Source organism: Solanum stenotomum, chromosome 2, assembly GCF_019186545.1.
Source record: "Solanum stenotomum isolate F172 chromosome 2, ASM1918654v1, whole genome shotgun sequence".
Lineage (NCBI taxonomy): Eukaryota > Viridiplantae > Streptophyta > Magnoliopsida > Solanales > Solanaceae > Solanum > Solanum stenotomum.
The window spans coordinates 13,697,513-13,716,812 of NC_064283.1; the positions used below are offsets into that span (position 1 = coordinate 13,697,513).

General features: G+C 32.9%; 1 long non-coding RNA gene across 1 annotated transcript in view; it reads right to left on the reverse strand.

Moving 5' to 3' along the window:
- LOC125854207 (uncharacterized) overlaps positions 1-19,300 on the reverse strand; it is a 137,686-nt gene that overhangs the window by 77,320 nt on the left and 41,066 nt on the right. The window contains exon 2 of the long non-coding RNA XR_007445389.1: positions 13,617-13,691. This is a non-coding gene — a long non-coding RNA (uncharacterized LOC125854207). The remainder of the gene's footprint in view (positions 1-13,616; positions 13,692-19,300) is intronic.

Below are 19,300 nucleotides of genomic sequence, written 5' to 3' on the forward strand. Positions count from 1 at the left end.
CAATGTCTGTATCAATCATAGCCTACTCATGCTCTTCTATCCCCTCAATATCAGTTATCACATGACTTATTCAACAAATTCAAGTCACATATAACACATTTAGCTCGTTTTATTCCCCATCTTTCATTTACAACAATTTCAATCAACAAATAAAACCCATCCTCAATCCCCATTACTCCCCAACACAATTAGGAAAGTAGTCATGTGTAGTCTAAGAGTTTTACAAAGTTTGGAAGCCACTTGCCTTAAAATGAACTCCAAAAGTTACTTGACTTGAGCCTTTCCTTTCCCAGTATAATCCGAATCACGATAATCTATTCAAACAATTAATCACAATCACAATTCGAGTCCAATGACACTAAAATCAGGAAATTTAGGGAAAAAGGGCAAAACGGTCCAAAAGTCTCATACCGAAAAATGATGCCCAAAAATGGACACGTGCCATCACATCCGGATTTGGGGTGTGACAGTCTTACATATGCACCATAATATTGGGCTTATGGACAAAAGTGAGCTAGTCAAATTTGGGCTAAATTTATCCACAAAGAAAATAAAAGAGACCCAAAACCTTGGACGTTTATTTATCCACATAGGAAGGAAAAAAGACCCAAAACCCAACAATTTCTCCTTCCTCATTCCCTATCCTCTTTTTTTTTAAAAAAAAATAGTACTCGAATTATTATTTTAATATGAGGTGAGCATTTTAAAGATAAATATTGAAATCACTATATCCTATAACCCTGATCTTGATCCCAGATTGAACCAATCATGAGAAAATTGAAAAAAAATATGTAACTCCATACCAAACACACCTGCTCTCTCAATCTTACCTGAGCTAACTTAGAAATTCAATAAGAAATTACGTACATAAATTGTTAATTTTAGAAGGTATTAATTATATGTATTAAGCATAAAGTTTTCAAGCAAAAGGTATAGACATGAAAAAAGTTGAAATTAATAATTTGTGTGCGCTTTTCCCTGAATTTGCGAAATCATTAAATCTTATATTACTTACGTATTAATTTCTTTGTGCCATTAATATATATATTTTAAAACACATCTAGCTAGCTAGCTGATTATTTGAGATTTAAGATACTTTTCCAGGTAAGATTATGAAAGGGACATGCTTCATACAAAAAAATTACGATGCACGATAGTGAAATTACATGGAAAAATAAAATCAATTTTCTCTTTAATTGGTTAAGTATTCTTTTAAAATAAATTGATCATTTCCTAGAAATGTATAACAAATTAATTAGAAGTCATCCTAATTAATCTACAAACCCACACAAACCTATTACCCCACCAACACACACACAACCATGAAATATAAATAAATAAACTATATAGAAAGTTAGTTTTCAGTAATTTAAATTAGCATGAAAATTAATTTCCTAGCTCATCCACACACACAATTTCTTAATAACACACGACTTCACATTAAAATTAACAATCCGAAAGTACACACCCACATAAACATATATTCCATGCAAGAATTTTAAAAATAAAATAATAATTAGTTTTTGGTAATTTTGCTTGAACAATATAACTACGTAGTTTCCTTGGCTCAACCACACAAACAAGACTTAATTTCTTGGATAGTTATCTCAAGTTATGAAAATAACATACTATAACTTTTTTTTATTATTTGCACAACAAAATCATACAACTATTTTTTTTTTTACTCAAACCCCAAAAACCCACAAGCACATTCCATGCAAGAAATAATCAACAATCTTCTTTTAATCTTACATAAGCTAATTACTAAGAAATTCAACTAAAGTTAGATGAAAACTTTCATGACATTATAAACAAATCCCTCAAAACTCTTATAAATACATCAACATATGTACTCCTCAAAACATCACAAGCTAAAAACAACAAAGCATTAATACTCCCTCATATTCATAAGTACTAAGAGAAGAGATTGTTGAAGTACTATGTGATCATTTCATCAAAAAATTTAAGTTATTACATAGAACAACACTGTTTAATTTACTTAGTTACATATATTATCAATAAAGATATAGAGAATAATGGAAAGGGCAAAGAAGGCGCATCAAAGAATGGAAATGTGTTTCCAAAGAAAGATAAGAAGTTAGTGAAGGCAATGGCTATTGAAAAGATAGGCAAAACTGTGGTGTCCACTTCCAAGAATGATAAGAAAAAGATTAACCTCTCTGATGGCACCTCCTCTTAGTCCCAATGAACTTATTTTATTTTATTTTTTGGATTGGGGTAATATTATTGAATAAAGTATTTATGTAATTCAGATGGATTCTTGTAACATCTCGCAATTTGAAATAACTAGGAAGAAGCTAATAATTGAAAATAGTCATTTTTGGAAAGAAGAAAATCTGGAAAATTTGTTGAAGTTAGTAAAAGTTGAGGTTTGGTCAACTTCAAACGGCCATTAACTCCTAGCTCAGGATGAGTTAGGTGTACTTCCAGATATGGTTTGAAAGCTCTTGGAATGCTCTTTCCAACGCCGACGAGTTTGTATGAGTGAGTTATGTCCTTTGGAAGTTGGGATGTGCGATTAAGGAAAGTCTAATTCGGATTTTTGAATGGTAGATTACTCTTTTCCTTACCCAATTAATTTAATTTGTTTTAGTGAATTAATTGAGGGTCAAATCAGAATGAGATCAGTTTAGTCAATTGGAAATTCACGCTAGGGCTTGGAGAAAAGAGAAAAGAGGAGAAAGGAGATGAAAAGCTCAGATTTAGCTAAGATCGTGCGATTTGGTGGTGGATTTCGCCAAGGAATTAATCTTACAAGGTATGTGAGTCTTTCATAGCATTGGGTTCTTTCACCCACGCACCAAACATGTTTAGTTCAGCGAAATTCATCCTAAAAAAGTTTGAAAGTTGACGTTCTTGACATGTATTCTTGAATTTGAATGTTGTTCTTGAATTGGGATGAATTGAGAAGTTTGTGAGATCTTTGAGTCGAATTATAGAGTTGTTTTGAGTTAGGTTCTTGAGTCTATATGTTGGGTATCGGAATCTAAAATGAATTTGAGATCAATAGTCGAGTTTAGGCGAATTGGGGATATAAAACGGAGAAGGGAAAAGTCGAGCGTGATCTGGCATGCAAGTCCACGTCGCAGACTTGCTCTCCCAGTGACCAAAAAGTTTCTCCGCGTCACGGTTAAGACGCGGACTCCTCTGTCACAAAATTTAATTTCACGAGTAATTATTTAAAACACCTCTGTGTCGCAGACTTGTTCCAAGACGGTGATTTCGTGACTTTTCTCATGTTTAGTTATTTAAGATCATTCCTAAACATCATATGGTCCTTCCTATCACAAATCAAAATCCTTGAATCCATAATTCAATTCAAGGACCAGTTAAGAGTCAAATCAAGAGCAGTTAAGATCAAAGTCTAGAGAAGTTCTTAAAGTTTTCTCAAAAGTCTTTTGCAAACGTTTTAACTTTGATTTAAGACTTAAGTTTTGAGTTCAGTAAAGAGTAAAGCTTGAAATTCATTTCTTCAAAAGTATATGGGGACTATGTATTCCCAAAGGGTTTAAAATGTTTCACATTTAAACAATAAAGGAAACCTCGACTTTCAAAGGGCCCTCTGGCTAGTTTTCAGAAAAGAGTAATCGCTTTCTAAATGAAGCAAGAGGGGAAACTTTGATTTCCAAAATAGCATTTGAGCTAAGTTTTTGAGCACTATTCTCAAATCACAGAAGAAGTATGTTTTTAAACATAAAGAGCTAGTATCATATTTTGGGAGTAGTATTGAGCACCGATATGGGGGAGCGTTCAGAGAACCCACAGCCCCCATAAACCACGTAGCCATCATGGGTAGAAAATGGTCATACTTTTTAGATGAATCCTTTTCACATAGACTAGTGGATCAACTTAGTAGTTCAGGTCTTATACTTGTGGCAAGGTATAGGATGCACTTGTAGCGTGAGGAAGATCGATGTATCATCACTATAGCTCTTAAGTGATGGTTGTCGGTTAGAGAAACTCCCACAAAAGTTATTTGTATTCTTATATACACAGTTATTTGTATTTTTACATACATTTCAGAGTTTTAGTGTATCTTTGCATACGCCCAGAGTTGACATCATGTTTTAAACAACTTTTCTTTATATTGCAGTTGTTTTAAAACTGTTTTATATTGAAATAAGTTCAGTTATGTTGAGTGAGTTGAGCCAGGTAAGTTCTTCAATTTCTTTCAAATTATTTCAAGCCTATGTTGTATTTAGCATTCCAACTCGCATACTCTTACATTCAATGTACTGATACTAGTTGGCTTGCATCTTATTATGATGCAGACACTGGTAACTAGGATTGGCATCCGGCGCATCGTTGATCCAGTGAGCAGTTCAGAGTCTGTTGGTGAGCCTCTTTGCATTCCAGAGGACTCACTTTCATTGCTTTTAGTATTAGTATTAGTTCATTAGGATATCGTGGGCATGTCCCGACGTCCATCTCAGCTATTTAGAGGCTTCATAGACAAACATACAGTCAGTTAGTTAATTCAGTTGTCTTTACTTTTTATTTCCTATGTTAAAGACTTGAGTTTACCTTAATGGCCAGTTGAATGTTCCTTTATAACATTCTAGTTACTTCATAAATCTGTATGTGATGAGTTAAGTCTTTCACTGAGTTAGTAAGCCAGGCCAAGGGTTCACTTGAGGCCAGCAATGGTCTTCGAGTGCCAGCCATGTCCAAAATGTAGGCTCGGGGCGTGACAAACTTGGTATCAAACCACAGAGTTCAAGAGTCCTAGGGAGTCTATGAAGTCGTGTCTGTAGAGTATTAGTTATCGGTGTGAAGCGCGCTACATCTATAATTAGGAGGCTATAACATTTAGGAAAATCTCTCACTTCTTTCACACTTTTTTCGTGCGTTAGAGTTTATCTCTAAAAAGTTTCTTCTAATTTGTACTTGCGCGTGTTTTCAGATAATTATACCGCCACGAAGAGTAGTCAAAGATCGTCAAGCTAGGAGAAATATTGAGGAACAAGAGTTACCAAATGCACCTGAAGTCACTAATGTTGAGTTCAGAGAAGCAATTAGGATGCTAAGTCAAGCTGTGACTAACCAGGTTGGGCAACAAAGAGGAGCTCGACAAGGAGAGGCTGACACTTCAAGGATTCGTGAGTTCTTGAGGATGAATCCTCCAAGTTTCACTGGTTCAAGCACTTCTGAGGATCCGGAGAACTTTGTTGATGAACTGAGAAAAGTGATTGATGTGATGCATGTTGCTGATACTGAGAGGGTTGAGCTAGCTGCATATCAACTGAAGAATGTTGTAGGACTTGGTTTGACCTGTGAAAAGGGGGTAGAGCTGAGGATCCACCACCTGCGAGTTGGCCTTGTTTTGAGGAGGCTTTCTTAGGGCGTTTCTTTCCCTGAGAACTGAAAGAGGCCAAGGTATGTGACTTCCTCACACTCAAGCAGGATTCTCTAAGAAATCATGAATATGGGTTGAAATTCACCCAATTGTCCCGTTATGCTCCGGAAATGGTTGCGGACATAAGGAGTAAAATGAGCTTGTTTGTTGCTGGGTTGGCTCATTTGTCGAGTAAAGAAGGTAGGGCCACAATGCTGATATGTGACATGGATATCTCAAGGTTGATGGTCTATGTGCAGCAGGTAGAGAAAGAGAAGCTGAGGGATAGATAGGAGTTTAAGAACAAAAGGGCTAAGACAGGGAATGAGTCCCGGCAGCAGAAGAGTAATGCCAACCGATCATCCTTCCAACAGAAACAGAAGGGCTCTGCTCCATCATCTGCTAGTGCACCTGCACCTAAGAACAAAAGCGAGTACAATAGTCAGAATTTCAGAGCTAAACCTGATTATTCTCAGGGTAGCGTGACACAAGGGGGTATTAAGCCTCTTGCATGCGCTAAGTGTGGTAGGAACCACTCAGGTACTTATCGTGAGGGCTCCACTGGTTGTTTTAAGTATGGTCAGAATGGGCATTTCATGCGAGAGTGTCCAAAGAACAGGCATGGAAATGGTAATGGGGGAATAGAGCCCAGTCTTATTCAGTTGCTCCACCAGACAGAGCTGAACCTAGAGGGGCTACTTCCGGTACTGGTGGAGGAACAAACTGCTTATATGCTATCAACAGTCACCAAGAGTAAGAGGATTCGCCAGATGTTGTTACTGGTATGATCCAAGTCTTTGACTTTACTGTTTATGCTTTGCTAGACCCAAGTTCAAGTTTATCTTTTGTAACTCCTTATGTTGCTATGAATTTTGATGTTATTCCTGAGCAACTTAGTGAACTATTCAGTGTTTCTACACCTGTTGGTGAGTCTATTCTAGCATAGAGAGAGTCTATCGTGATTGTCTCATTTTCGTCAATTAAAAGATTACCATGGCTAATCTAGTTGAGTTAGACATAGTAGATTTTGATGTCATTCTTGGTATGGACTGGCTTCATGCCTGTTATGCCTCACTTGATTGTAGAACTCGAGTTGGCAAGTTTCAATTTCCAATGAGCCAGTCTTAGAGTGGAAAAGCAGTTCAGCAGTGCCTAAGGGTCATTTCATTTCGTACCTTAAGGCAAAGAAGTTAGTTTCTAAGGGCTGTGTCTATCACTTAGTCCGAGTTAATGACTCTAGTGTTGAGATACCTCATATCCAGTCAATTCCTAGAGTAAAAGAGTTTCCAGAAGTCTTTCCAGATGATCTACTCGGAGTCCCTCCTGAGAGAGAGATAGACTTCGGTATAGATGTTCTTCCAGATACCCGTCTTATCTCTGTTCCGACATATAGAATTGTACTAGCAGAGTTGAAAGAGTTAAAAGAGCAGTTAAAGGATCTCTTAGATAAGGACTTTATTCGACCAAGTGTCTCACCTTGGGGCGCTCCGGTCTTGTTTGTGAGAAAAAAAGATGGTTTCCTTAGGATGTGTATAGATTACCGTCAGTTGAACAAGGTTACCATCAAGAACAAATATCCTCTTCCGAGAATTGATGATCTTTTCGATCAGCTTCAGGGTGCTTCTTGTTTTCTGAAAATAGACCTCAGATCTGGCTACCATTAGTTGAAAGTAAGGGAATGTGATATTCCCAAGACAACATTCAGGACCTGTTATGGTCACTATGAGTTTCTGGTCATGTCGTTCGATTTGACCAATGCACCTGCAATGTTCATGGACGTTATGAATAGAGTTTTCAAACCTTATTTAGATATGTTTGTTATCGTCTTCATTGATAACATACTAATATATTCAAGGAATAAAGAAGATCATGTTAGCTCTCTCAGAATAGTTCTTCAAACTTTGAAAGATAAGGAGTTGTATGCTAAGTTCTTGAAATGTGAGTTTTGGCTTGAGTCGGTGGCATTCTTGGGCCACATAGTTTCCGATGATGGAATTAGAGTTGATACTCAGAAGATAGAGGCAGTGCAGAGTTGGCCTAGACCCATATCTCCAACTGATATTAGGAGTTTCTTGGGTTTGGCTGGCTATTATAGGAGGTTTGTATAGGGGTTCTCGTCCATTTCGTCCCCTTTGACCAAACTGACTCAGAAAACAGTTAAGTTTCAATGGTCTGAAGTTTGTGAGAAAAGCTTTCAGGAATTGAAAAAGAGGTTAACTACTACCCAATATTGACCTTACCAAAAGGTACGCAAGGTTTTGTGGTGTATTGTGATGCATCGAGAGTTGTATTAGGTTGTGTGTTAATGCAGAATGGCAAAGCTATAGCTTATGCCTCTAGACAATTGAAAGTTCATGAGAAGAACTACCCAACCCATGATTTAGAATTTGTTGTTGTAGTATTTGCTTTAAAAATATAGCGCCATTACCTTTATGGTATTCATGTGAATGTGTACACTGTTCACAAGAGCCTTCACTATGTGTGCACCCAGAAGGAGCTCAATCTCAGACAGAGGAGGTGGTTAGAATTACTCAATGATTACGACATGAGTATTCTTTACCAACCAGGTAAGGCTAATGTTGTTGTTGATGCTTTAAGCAGGTTGTCTATGGGTAGTACTACCCATGTTGAGGAAGAAAAGAGAGAGTTAGCAAAAGATGTGCGTAGACTTGCACGCCTCGGAGTCAGACTTATGGATTCCATAGAAGGGGAAGTAGTAGTGATGAATGGGGCTGAATCATCATTAGTGTCAGAAGTAAAAGGCAAGCAAGACCAAGACCCTATTTTGCTTGAATTGAAGGCAAATGTTTATAAGCAAAAAATATTAGCTTTTAAACAAGGGGGGGGGGGGATGGCATACTGAGATATCAAGGTAGATTGTGTGTACCAATGATGGATGGAATCCAAGAGATGATCATGGAGGAAGATCATAGCTCCAGATATTCCATCCATTCGGGTTCCACAAAGATGTATCGCGATTTGAAGGAGGTGTATTGGTGGAATAGTATGAAGAAAGGCATTGCAGAATTTGTTGCTAAGTGTCCAAATTGCCAACAAGTTAAAGTAGAGTATCAAAGGCCCGGTAGTTTGGCTCAGATTATAGAACTTCTGGAAAAGAAGTGAAAGATGATAAATATGGACTTCATCACAAGTTTACCAAGGTCTCGCAGGCAGCATGATTCTATTTGGGTGATCATCGATAGAATGACAAAATCAGCCCACTTTTTGCCTGTGAAGACTACTCATTCAGCAGAAGATTATGTAGGTTGAATATTCAGGAGGTGGTAAGACTTCATGGAGTCCCAGTCTCCATTATTTCATATAGAGGTGCACAATTTACTGCACAATTCTGGAAATCTTTTCAGAAAGTTTGGGTTCAAAGGTGAACTTAAGTACTGCTTTTCATCCTTAGACAGATGGGCAAGCAAAGCACACTATTCAGACATTAGAAGATATGTTGAGGACATGTGTGATCGATTTCAAAGGTAATTAGGATGATAACCTACCCCTTATTGAATTTGCATACAATAATAGTTACCACTCTAGCATCCAGATGGCTCCATATAAAGCTCTTTATGGGAAAAGATACAGATCTCCTATTGGATGGTTTGAAGTTGGTGAAGCAAGGTTGATAGGACCAGATTTAGTCCATCAAGCTATGGAAAAGGTGAAAGGGATTCAAGAGAGGTTGAAAACGGTACAGAGTCATTAGAAATCCTACACTGATGTCAGGAGAAGGGCGTTAGAGTTCAAAGTAAATGATTAGGTATATCTAAAAGTTTCACCCATGAAGGGTGTTATGAGGTTTGGTAAGAAGGGGAAACTTAGTCCCCGGTATATTGGACCTTATCGAATATCCAAGAGGATTGACAAAGTAGTTTATAAGTTGGAGCTACCACAAGAGTTGGTCGTAGTTCATCCGGTGTTTCACATCTCCATGTTGAAGAAATGCATGGGCGATCCTTCATTGATCATACCAACTGAAAATACTGGGATCAATGATAGCTTATCTTATGAGGAGATTTCTGTTCAAATTCTAGATCGCCAAGTTCGCAAGTTGAGAACAAAAGAGGTAGCATCAGTCAAAGTCCTTTGGAGGAATCAATTTGTTGAGGAAGCTACTTGGGAAGCTGAAGAGGACATGAAGAAGAGATATCCACATCTCTTTGAGTTCGGAGAAAATGAAGACCAAGGTACTAATTCTCTTCTTAGTACTCTTTAAATTATGAGTGAGCATGTTGTTTGTTGCATTTGCTTGTTGGGTGTTTGAACTTGATATTACACCCTTAGCCTAGTAAGAGTAATCTCATTCGAGGACGAATGTTCCCAAGGGGAAGATATTGTAACATCTCGCAATTTGAAATAACTAGAAAGAAGCTAATAATTGGAAATAGCCATTTTTGGAAAGAATGAAAATCTGGAAAATTTGTTTAAGTTAGGAAAAGTTGAGTTTCGGTCAACTTCAAACGGCCATAACTCCTAGTTCAGGATGAGTTAGGTGTACTTCCAGATATGGTTAGAAAGCTCTTGGAATGATCTTTCCAACGCTGCCGAGTTTGCGTGATTTGAGTTCGTATGAGTGAGTTATGTCCTTTGAAAGTTGGGATGTGCGATTAAGGAAAGTCTAATCCAGATTTTTGTAGGGTAGATTAATTTTTTCCTTACCCAATTAATTTAATTTGTTTTAGTGAATTAATTGAGGGTCAAATCAAAATGAGATCAGTTTAGTCAATTGGAAATTCACGCTAGGGCTTGGAGAAAAGAGAAAAGAGGAAAGAGAAGAAAGGAGAAGAAAAACTCAAATTTCGCTAAGATCGTGCGATTTGGTGGTGGATTTCGCCAAGGAATTAATCTTACAAGGTATGTGAGTCTTTCTTAGCGTTGGGTTCATTCACCCACGCATCAAACATGTTTAGTTCAGCGAAATTCGTCCTAAAAGAGTTTGAAAGTTGATGTTCTTGACATGTATTCTTGAATTTGAATGTTGTTCTTGAATTGGGATGAATTGAGAAGTTTGTGAGATCTTTGAGTCGAATTATAGAGTTGTTTCGAGTTAGGTTCTTGAGTCCATATGCTGGGTATCGGAATCTAAAATGAATTTGAGATCAATAGTCAAGCTTAGGCGAATTGGGGCTGTAAAACGGAGAAGGAAAAAATTGAGCGTGATCTAGCACGCAAGTCCGCGTCGCAGACTTGCTCCCCCAGTAACCAAAAAGTTTCTCCGCATTGCAGTTAAGACGCGAACTCCTCTGTCTCAAAATTTAATTTCGCAAGTAATTATTTAAAACACCTCTGCGTCGCGGACTTGTTCCAAGACGGTGATTTCGTGACTTTTCTCATGTTTAGCTATTTAGTTTTTGATAAATACATGATTTCCTTAGCTCAACTACCCAAGTTAATTTCTTGGATGGTCATTCAAGTAATGAAAATTACTTATTAAATCTTTTATTCATTTTTATTTTGACAACAAAAATCATTAAACTATAGTTTTTTTTACTCAAAAATATCCAAAAACCCACACTCACACATATACATAAGCTAATTACATAGAAATTCAACCAGAGTTACATGAAAACTTTTATGACATACTATAAACAAAGGCCTCAAAACTCCTATAAATACCTTAATTAACATATAAACTCTTCAAATCATCACAATTGTTAAAGCAACAAAGCAATATACACTACACTTCCTCATATTCATAATTAATTTTAAGAGATATGGAGAATAATAATGAAAAGGGCAAAGTAGGCACATCAAAAAATGGCAGTGTGTTTCCAAAGAAAGATAAGAAGTCAATGAAAGAAATGGTTGTTGAAAAGATAGGCCAAACTATGTTGTCCCCTTTCAAAAATGATAAGAAAAAAATTAACCCATGTAATGGCACCTCCTCTTAGTCCCCTTACTATTTGGATTGTGTTTATATTATTGAATAAAGTTGTTGTTTTTATTTTGTTGTATTTCTAGGGTTTAGCTTATGTACATTGATAATACTATTGTAAAGAATGTTTACACGGTTTGACTGATTCTTTATAGTATTGTTGATGTATATAAGTTAAACTTATTAATATAAATTATTGTGTAGTATTATGTTATTTTTGTGAGGGTGATATTTCCTTTGTTAATTAACCTTCAAGGCCGTTGTATGTTGTAATATTAGTCTCCGTTTTCGTTTATTATTTTTACTCTTTAAATCGTGTTATTGTGTTGTTAACTTTTTTTCTAAAAAAAACAACTAAAGTGGAGTACTCAAATTTTGGAGAATTTTAGCAGCTAAGTTGATTTGCTATTTGAACTTTCACCTTTTCTGTAAGGATGACAAGGGGGCAGATTCAAATTTCATTTAAACTTTTTACTTGTTATAAGAGTGATAGAGCACCCTTCACGAGTAAGATACACAAATCTCATGACAAATTATTATTTTTTTAATTCAAACTATAATATCAATTGAAAGTTTCTTTAAAGTTACTAAAATATTGAAGATAGTAAATAAAATAGTTTAATAAAAATTAATACAGTTTCTTACAAGCTTTCTAATTGACCTCTAGAAAATAAAATTTTAAGTCATTATCTATTAAATTAATACATTTTAATGAGAAAATAAATTTATTTCTATGAGTTTTATTTTTCACATCGAACTTAATTAAAAAGGAAAAGTATTGAAAAAATTTATGCGGACAAGTTTATGCAGGGCAAGGTGGGGCGGGTTAAAAAATTAAAAAAAAATTGTTATGCGAAGTGAAGCGGGGGTGGGTTAAAGCAAACTCGTATGATCTCATTGGATAGTAAAGAGGAAAATTTACCGGACATTGGAATACAAAAATATAAATTTAGAAAAATAAATAAATTTTTTACTTCACTCTCTCAAAAAGGGATGTGTGCCATGGAACAACGTGTGTTGAATAGATACATTTTAATGATGTCATAACGTATTCAATTCAATTTTAATGTATAGACATGAAAAGTTGAAGTTCAATCAACAATTTTACTACTTATCCCCAAATTTGTGAACAATTAAATCTTATATTATTTATATATTCTTTTATGCCATTAATAAATCTTTTAAAATAAATCTAGCTGATTTGAGCTCTAAGATATTTTTCATGTAAAATCATGATAGAGACACATTTTTCCTTTAAAAAATATATAAAAAATTATATATGAAAATGAAGATAGTGAAATGACACGAAAAAGTAAAATTAATTTACCATTTGATTAATTCTATAAAACTAATAAGTTTGAAAGTTAATAAAGCTTAAATATAATGAAATTCCACTTCCAAAACCTTAGTAGTGGTTAAATATTTTTATAAAAAAATAAGCTAATATCATGAGTAATACGGAGTACTTCATTTCCAAGAAATGTATTTAACAATTTCATAGGTCGTTAATTGATATAAATAAATAGAAAAAATCAAAATTAATTCACTCATCCACACACAAACACACACAGACCCATTCCCATCCAATCCAACACACATATATACGCACACCCCATGTAATAATAAAGTATTATGTTCAATAATAATTGTTTACTATTGACTTAGCAGTTAGCACAGGGATTAAGAGACAGTAAATAATAAGATAATTTTACCAAATTACCTTTATTAAATACAAGTCACCTAATTATTGAAAAATAAATATTGTTGGACTATTAATTGGCTTTATAAACTAGACAAGTATTATTAAATATTTTAAGATAGTATAGTGGACAAGTAAAATTAGTAAAAGAGAGTAAATAAGAGCAGTATATTTTCAAATTTGAATAACACACAGGCTTCCATTTGAAAATGAATAATCCAAACCCCAAAAACTCACACAAACACATTCCATGCAAGAACTAATCAACAATCTTCTTTTAATCTTACATGAGCTAATTACTCAGAAATTCAACCAATGTTACATGAAAACTTTCAGGACCATAAACAAAAGCCTCAAAACTCCTATAAATACCTCAACCTATGAACTCCTCAAATCATCACAAGTTAAAGCAACAAAGCATTAATACACTCCCTCATATTCATAAGTTCTAAGAGAAGAGATTGTTGAAATACTGTGTGATCATTTCATCTAAAAGTTTAAACTGTTACATAGAACGACACAGTTTTATTTACTTAGTTATATATACATATTATCAACAAAGATATGGAAAATAATGGAAAGGGAAAAGAAGGCACATCAAAGAATGGAAGTGTGTTTCCAAAAAAAGATAAGAAGTCAGTGAAGGCAATGGCTGCTGAAAAAATAGTGAAAGCTACCACCTCCTCTTTCAAGAATGATAAGAAAAAGATTAACCCCTCTGGTTAATTAATGAAATTTGTTTTCAGTTGCCTTACCTTGTTCTAATATTGAATAAACATATTTATTTGATTCAAATGTATATTAGGGGAGTTCAACTTAAATACATCGATAATATTGTAAAGAATATTATTACACTATTCTTTACATTGTGTTGAGCATACATAAAGTTAAACTCATTAATAAACTATGATTAAAGTATTTTGTATATATTTCAATGAGGGTGATTTGATTTGTTAGTTAATTATCCTTCAAAGGATATTGTAATACGATTCTTCGTTTTCGTTTGTTAATTTTCCTCTTTGATCTCTTTATTGTATATCGATGGTGCATATCCACATTGAAACTTCAATTATATCTGAATTACATACTATAATTTTTATAGTAAATCTCATACTTCCACTTTTCATATAATCGGACGTAAATATTTCAATGGTGTTTGATATTTTTCATTAGCGTCTGATTAATAGCAAAATTGGTTATTGAATTTATGTTTATATATGATAATAGGCTAAAAGATCCAATTAGGAACTTCCAAATAATTTCTCCAACCAATTAATATCAATGAATTTACTCATCAACAGACCAATCGTCTTTGGTCCCGATTAAAATTCATTTGCTAGGAAATGTTGATGATTTTACTTTAATTAAACCTCTTATTTGATTATACCTGCTATTTATTTACCACAAAGGTATTTATGAATATTTCTTAATGAAAAAATACCGTATTTCTTTGTAATTTCAAAGATAAACAACTTAACTTCTACAAAAGGTAAAAACGATTTGATAATATAAACAATATTTATGTCATCTACCGATCGACTTTTGAAGTATTATTATTCTGGAATAAAATTTAAAAGATCTAAATTGTGTGCACTGATAATATAAAGATTTCCTGTAAAACAAAATTTAAAAGTTTAATATGTGATAGTTTTTTTTTGTTTTATCAGAATATATATCAGTTAATGTTTATTATAAATATAAAATATAAATCTGTCACCGTAAGAAACTAAAGATACAACATTTCATTATAAAAATATAGTATTATGACTCTTAAATATCACAATTTTTTTACGGACATTTAATTTAATGTCATTATTCTTAGTATCGATATTTAGGTTAATATCGGTAATAAATTTATGACATTCTTAAAAAGTGACAATCATTTTACGAGATTTAGATTGTACATGTAATTGTCGTTCAAATTATGATAGTTTCTATGTGATCTCCTCTTTCACACATAAGATTTGACAAATATAATCATTACCTCGGTTTTATGGAAAATATTGGATTCAACACAAGAATAACCTGACCCATTAACACATACAAATCACAATTGGTAAATCCTAATATTTCTTGTTATTACTAAGATGAAAAAACATTGGGAAAACTGTGAATGTATACATAGAAATGGTATTTCTTAGATGTTACCAAAATGAAAAATAAAATAACCATGTTTTTTCCTTGATATTTCCTAAGTATTGCATACTAATATTACCTAGCTAATCTCAATGGTGGTTAATTTGGCTGGCCATGCACACACATAGATGACGAGGACAAATTACACACACTCACACACAATTAACAAAGAAAAAGATAACCAAGCAACATAAAAATCTAACCTTGAACAAGGAAATGTAGAAGAAAATAGGGGTGTACAAAACCGAATTGAAAACCGAACCAAATTGTAAATCGAATCAAGCCGGAAAAAAAACCCGCCTAGTGGTTTGGTTTGGCTTGGTTTGGTATTGGAAAAAAAACCCGACTATATTTGGGTTGGTTTGGTTTTAACTAAAAAAAACCAACCCGAGACCAAACCAACCCGACATTATATATGTAATTTTAAAATTTTATTTTATACATAAAAATATTTACTTTGATATAATTTTAAAATATTTCTTATACTATTTCATAGTTTTTTCTTTTAATATATTATTTCAAGTTTAAAACTTAGAATTCGGAATGGTCCAATAAAGATTATAGTTCATAGATGTTGATAATTATAATAAAACTTAAATCAAATCAAATTAATACTAATGCAAAAAGAAAATCAATTCAACACTAAGAATGACAATAATATTGAATATTTGTTCTTTAGTTTTACATTGGTTTAGACAATTAAAATACATAATCTAATTTTAATTTTCATTAAATATTTAGTAATGTAACTAATACTTATTAAACTTATTTTAGCATGATTTAGTACTTTTAAATTATGATCATTTTTCATTATGACTTTGCAATATTTATTTTATATGATGATTTCATATTATTTTTTATTGAATATTTTAGTGTCATCAGTACTAATCTCATATTTTGTGTTATTTTTTTAAGAAACACCTTAGATAATTGTATTTTGGTTGGACTAAAGAAATATTTGGAGCACAAGTTAATTATATGTTTGTATGCAAACTTTACCGAAAAAATCCAAAAATCTGAAAAAAAATCCGAGATTTATTAGTTTGGTTTGTTTTATAAATTTAAAAATTTGACACAATGGTTTGGTTTGGTATTTGAAAAACCCGAACCAACCCGAGGTTGAAAAACCCGAAAAAATCCAAATTTTATTAGTTTAGTTTGGTTTATAAATTTAAAATTTTTACACAAATGGTTTGGTTTGATATTTGAAACACCCGAACCAACCCGGTCATGTACACCTCTAGAAGAAAATATGAAAAACTTTCAAACCAAATGGAAAAAAAATAGCAACATACTTTACTACTATTAAAAAAACATCTATATATATGTATATTACTAACACCTCAAACGTAGAAGGAAAATTAAGAAACAAAGATCAATAACTAAAAAAGAGAAAGAAGAATGTCTGAAGCAAATCACCGCGGATGAATGGGGAACAATAATAATGGTGGTAAAACAAAAGGTGAGAGTAGTAGTGATAAATAACAAAAGATGAATGGGGAACAATAATTATTGTAAGTTATATACTCCCTCCGTCCCTTTTTAGTTGTCCACTTTAGAAATGGCACACAAATTAAGGCAACAATGATTAGCACAGTGAAGTTACAATTTTACCCTTATGACAACTTTTCACTTCAAAATTACAATCACTTATTTGAATTCAAGTGAAATAAATTGGAGGGAAACAACATACACTTTTACAATTTTCAAGAAGTGTAAATAAGGGTATAATAGGAAAAAATTTGTTGTTCTTTCTTGATTTGTCAAAATGGACAACTAAATAGGGACAACTAAAAAAGGAAATATGGACAAGTAAATAGGGACGGAGGGAGTATGTGATAAATAACGTTTGTTCATATGTGGGATAAAGTGCACGGATTTCCTTTTTAAAGCTCTCTTTTAATTTGTGCCCGCTTTATAATTATTATTTTTTCTATACATGTACTAGTTTAAATAACTTCAAACATACCATGTATGAAGTTAGTATTGACAAAATCTAACAATTGACACAATGTCTGGAGTTTGATATGACTAAAATTCAGTCATATTTCGAACTTCAACTATTTTATTCGATCAAATTTCAAGCAATAATAGTTGAAGTCAAATAAAAATAACTGAATTTGATCACGATAGAGAGATCGTATAGGGTGTAGAGCCTAATTAGCTTAGGATTAGTATTTAAACATTGACATACATAGTTAGTCTTGGCCCAACTCTGTTCGAGGGTTTGCCTTTTAAAGCTTATTTCACTTCTTTTTTTACTTTTTCTCTTATTGCTAATTGGAACTCCGGTTCCGATAACCTCCTTAACCTTATCTATAACTTAATTAGGAATGGTTACATTACAAAGATTGGATTATAGAGTCTATTCTCAATCTAAATAAAGAAGGCGTAACAATATAATGAAGTCACTGCCTCCACGTAGAGAAGAAAGAAGAAAAATAGTATCAAAACTATAGTTACAACTTATTTAAATTATTATGTATCTTTGAATCATATTTCACATTCTTTAATAATCAGCTTATCTTCCTCCACCCTCTCCCTTTCACCAATATCTTTCCATCAAACCACACTTTTTTTTTTCTAAATCCAATTTGTTTTACTTATAATAAATACGAAAATTTAGCATTAAATAGTTAATAGGTGAAAAGGAGAGAGGGTGGAGAAAGATGTCATTAGAAAACGTGAAACGTGATTCCAAATATGCAATAACTTAAGTTTGAATCAAAGCATTGATACCATAAAAAGATTATAGAATAATATTTAGTATAAAAATACAACTCTTTATATATGTATTCTCTTTTTGCTTATCTATGTGAGGTAGTAATTTCATTAATATATTCATGCATTCTTTATTTAGATTGAAATTAGACTTACGTACAATCCAATCTTAATAATATAATCATCCTAAGCTATATACAATATTTAAATACTAATCCTAAGCTGGTTAGGCTCTCTCCACGCATTCTCTATCGTGAAATTCAATTATAATTTTTTTGACTTCAGCTATTTTTATTTGAAATTCAATCATATATGCATTATCAATGGTAAGCTGAGGTCAAACAAAATCATAATTGATTTTCATGATAGAGAGAATGTGTGGAGACTAGATCGATGATAAATAATATTATCATTAATGATGATAGAATACCATACATTATCAATATTCAATAGTACCCATAGACAAATTAATGACCTTATCAGCTTAGGATTAATATCCAAATATTGATAATGCAATTAAACTTCAGTCATATCTAACTTCAGAAAGTATGTCAAAACTAACTTCAAATATTGTTTCCCATTCTTTCGTGGTGGTTTGCTTCTTCTTTTTTCCCATAATTTAATTATCGATTTTTGTTTCTTTTAATTTTGCTTCTACGCTTGATGTGTTACGTTGGCCAAAAATCTGAAGGTATATAAAGAGGCATTTTTAATATAATAGTAGTAAATTATGGTGCTATTTTCCTTTCATTGGGTATAAAAGTTTTTCATATTTTCTTCTACATTTCCTAATTGTATGAGGCCACATTTTTATGGTACGCGGATATTCTTTTTCTTCTTCTTTTTTGTTGCTGAAGTTAGTATTTTTCATAAAACTGTGTGATGATTACATTTGTCAAAATCTTATGTGTGAAAGAGGAGAGCACATAGCAATAATTAATATATAGATATATGAAACTTGAATCATGGATAAATTTTATGAGAGAAGAATCAAGAGAGGAATAAAATTGTACCCATATTGATTTATCAATAAAATATTCTTGTTTCTTTAAATTTTGCTTATGGTTAATTTATTTTCTATATATTTAAAATTTGTTGCAAACAATAACATCATTTATTTCTTTTTATTTCAACTTTACGTAGATTATCAACAACATTTCCAACCATGTGTCACCATTAAGGGGTAAAACAAATCTGGCAAACCCAAAGGATATGCTCATGTGGAGTTTGTTCATTAGGAGGCTTAAAGAAATACTTTCATAGAATGAATCAATGCTTCATACGAATAAATTTCACATAAACATATCATTTGGATTATCCAGATTTGTGTTATCCAGATTTGTGTTACCCTATTTATGGTTACATAAGATGGAAAACATTGTTGCACTTCTTTAGAGGTGAAAGGGTATAATCTATCGAATGTTAAAATGAAAACGAAATGTAAATGATATTCTATTAAAAAAAATGACAATCACAAGAGTTGGGTAAGAGGGGGGGGGGGGGGGGG